Source organism: Ahaetulla prasina, chromosome 4 (genome assembly GCF_028640845.1).
Source record: "Ahaetulla prasina isolate Xishuangbanna chromosome 4, ASM2864084v1, whole genome shotgun sequence".
Taxonomy (NCBI): domain Eukaryota; kingdom Metazoa; phylum Chordata; class Lepidosauria; order Squamata; family Colubridae; genus Ahaetulla; species Ahaetulla prasina.
The window spans coordinates 45432645-45436679 of NC_080542.1; positions in this window are offsets into that span (position 1 = coordinate 45432645).

The window sequence follows — 4035 nt, forward strand, 5'->3', positions numbered from 1 at the left end:
CACCAGTTTGCTCTATACCATTATGGGATGGGATATTTGGAGGGGCTTGGAAGCTGCTGTTCATTTGGAATAGGTGAGTTTGGGCCACATTCTGTGTCTCCTCCCCTTTAGTATTTTGGGGTTTTCCTTTGTATTTCAAATGCATTTATGAAGTTTGTTTGGGAGCCTACACCTGGTACTGAGTTATCTAAAAATGGCAGGAAATCAAGCCATCAGTTTTCAACAATAGCACCAGTGTTGGGTTGCTCCCGATTCTGTCCCTTTCTATTGAACCGGTAGTAAAATTGGGAGGAGGCTCCGCCCACCCACCCAGACATCATAATTGATGATCTGTGCATGCGCAGAAACGCACATGTGCGCAGCACCGTTGCGAACCGGTAGTAAAGGTAAATAGAACTCACCCCTGAATAGCACATATAGGAACTGGTATATAGACAGAGACAGTTTTAAGAGTGAAAAATGGGGTTAATCTGTGTGGTTCTAGGATACAGGCTGCCATTATAGAATCAAACCCTGGTTTCTTTTCTTTGACTTGAAAAGGAGGCGGAAGCTGTTGAGATCTAACAAACAAAAAATGAATCTAACACATATTTGATTCAGATATCAACCTGATGGAATTTGCAATGGTTGCGTGATTTTGTACATGTGAACAAGAAAGAAGCACAAGTATTCTTTCACTGCATAAAAATAGAATGAAGTCCTGCCATTGAGAAAGTTGGTGGCTTCTATAGAAGCTCACTCAACATTTGCAAATTATGATCCAAACAGTTTCTAGAATGGCTTGGAAGATGATTTTTGAGGGCCATATCCCAAACAATATACAGTTGTTCAACCAACCCACCCACCCCCAATTATGTTCTGCATGTTTCAAAAAGATTATCTATATTCTTCAAGTTCTAGTTGGCTACACAAATATTGGCCTTTTTATATATATTAAAGACAGACAATGTGCATATTGTAAACCAGGCAAGAATACCAGGGCAGAAATTGTTTGCCCAAATTAAATGGCATGTGATGTTTTCATGGTAATTTTATAGCTTCTTCTTCTTCTTTTTTTTTTTTTTGCTCCATTATCAATAGTTCTGCTTATCTCACACTGTAACTTTAGGAAAGAAGGGAGAATACATAATACAGTCCTAGAGTAAGCAAGTAACTATAAAGGCTAGAAATTTGTGGGCTTTTTTCTTAATTTATGCTTAAGGAAAGTGAGTTTTTCAGCAGTCTAAATCTACTCTACCTGTCATCTCATTCTAAATAGGATCCTACAGTCATAGAATTACAGAACAGGAATACATAATGGCCCAGAGAAGTAGTTTTTTTTTTTAAAAAATCCAACACAAAACAAATGCCCAATACACAAATTCCTCTTTGCTTTCCCTGCACCATAAAATAAGGTTTGGGTTGACTGGTCCCGGTGGATCTTTTTTGACTCCTGATGAATTTAAAGGTGAGCACAGGGGACATGGGAAGGAAATCCTCTGCTTTTGCCAAGGGGGGAGGGATTAAATGGCACTCCAGTGGGCTTTTGCCCCATCCATTGGTTTCACAAATCCCTCAACAGCACTGCATGTAAAGCAAGTGCTTATGTGTGTAGGGGTGTGGTTTGTGCTTGTGTGCGTGCAGCTTGCCTACAGAAAAGGGGGGGGAAGGAGGCCTAAACAGCAGGCTTTTTTTTTTTTAAGTAGTCTGTTGCTGCCAGCTCTACCAGCTTGAGAGGTTGACCCCCTCATTTTAAGACTCACTTACCTCCCTACTGCACTGGAATCTGAACAGCTTCTGTTTGTGTGTGTGTGTGTGTAGGTGGGTGTGTAGGTGGGTGTCGTGGGCAGGGAGAGTAGAATTTGGAATCTGCATTGTTGTTGTTGTTTTATTACTGTGACAAGACAGCATTTTCCTCTTTTCCTAAGTTATTAAATAAGATTTAATTCAACTGTAAAGTATATTGGGGTTTTGTCAAATTACAGCAGTATAAGTAATACAGCAGACTTCCTCCTCCTGTCTTACATGGATGTTGACATGAATAAGGGAAGCTGATCTGGGAAAACGTTCTTTAAAATCTGAGATGAGCAGTTTAAAAAAAATTATTATAAGGGGATGGTCAAAGGCAGCAAGAGTGATAGAAATCATCATTGCTATGGGAAAGAAATTTAAAAGAGGGTTTATATATTGTTCTTGAGTGAGTGAAGGCAAATCTCACACAAAGCAACTGCCTTCATTAACGAAGAAGAAAGAGATTGGCATAAGAATATAAATAATCAGATGTTCTGTACTAATGTCCATAGTAGAATTTTAAAAGTGCTGCTACCACATCTAAGGTCTCCAAGCGCTAATTAAATCTTTCCTATCTCTCTAGTGTTTACTTAAAAGTGTTACTTGCATTTCTCTCTTTCCATCAGTTTGATCTACTTCTACTTTTTCTAATCAGGGAGAGTTTGGTTATTATTTTCAAAGCCCTCCAGGTTCCCCCAGGGAAAGCAATTCTGCTGCTCCTGTTGTGAGAGCGGGCTGGACTGGAAGACCTCTGAGGTCCTTATTTGTACCAAAAAGATTGTAATCCAGTATTTATTGCCCTGTGTATAAACTTCTTTAAAATCAATAAGGATTACTTTTATGAGAGACAAGAGAATAACAAAAGAAGAATGAGACATTGGCTAAAGTCTAGGTGAAGAGAAATTTTGCATTTTATTTTTTATAAGACATTTTTTTAAAAATTCCTTAGTTAACAAAAAGAAACCCTAATATCAGCCAAACAAATTTTGTAGATGTGGGTATTAAATGTGCATTATACATTTAATGAGGACGTCAGATTTACCAGAATGCTCAACTCCTATAAAAGGATACACTTTGGTGATGCTTAATGGATCATCATCCTATGTACTTTAAAAAAAACCAAATAAATAAATCCCAGCTTAACTTCCTCTGCTTCGATTCTAGGTGTTTCATGGGGGGGAAAACGTTGTGCTTCAACCATCTATCCCAGTGGTGATATTCAGATTTTTTTACTACTAGTTCTGTGGGCATGGCTTGGTGGGCATGGCATGGCTTGGTGGTGTGACTTGGTGGGCATGGCAGGGGAAGGATACTGTAAAATCTCCATTCCCACCTCACTCCAGGGGAAGGTTACTGCAAAATCCCCATTTCCTCCCAATCAGCTGGGACTCAGGAGGCAGATAATAGATGGGGGCGGGGCCAGTCAGAGGTGGTATTAACTGGTTCTCTGAACTACTCAAAATTTGGTCAGAATCTGCTGAAAGCCACCTCTGATCTATCCATTCATTTTTACACAACATATATGAAAATGACATCTACTTGCCATCCTCTATGCTTTCTGTTCTTTCTTCCTCAAAAGAGGAAAAAATCTGGGGAGGAGATGAAGAGAACTGTAGTGCAATGCAATTTTCATAGCATGTGATTAGTGTTCAATTTCCAATTTACCAAAAGATGCAGTTTTAAAGTGTGCAATGATACATGTGACAGATTTGCCTGTTGCCATTTAGTTATTCATTATGAATGCCTACCACCTTATTAATTGTTTAATTGATAATATAATTCACATTAAAATGTGTAGATTTAATGGATCCCCCCATTTTATAGACTTTGGGTACAAAGGACACATTGTGGTCCAGACCTTCTCCCCAAGTAATGCGCAATCATATCGCATCTAACATAGATCAGATTTCAATACCACTGTATGACATTGTTGTAGAGGAGAATTGGTGAAATCTACTTACCTCCCTTACTGGCTCAGAAGTGCAAGCATGCACGACACGTGCAAACCTTCTGCGCATGCGCAAAACCTTCTGCAAAACCTTAAAATTAGGAAGTAATGACGCCCGGGTGGGTGGGTGGAGCTTTGCTCCGCCATCACTACCGGATCGTGAAACTACCAGCCATGATCGCTACCGGATCACACGATCCGGTCTGATCTGGTAGCATTTCACCCCTGGAGGAGAAGCACTGTATGATCACAGTCAGATGCTACATGAATTCATCACCACATGAGATCCAAAGCCCTCTTGGTTGTTATTAATTTAG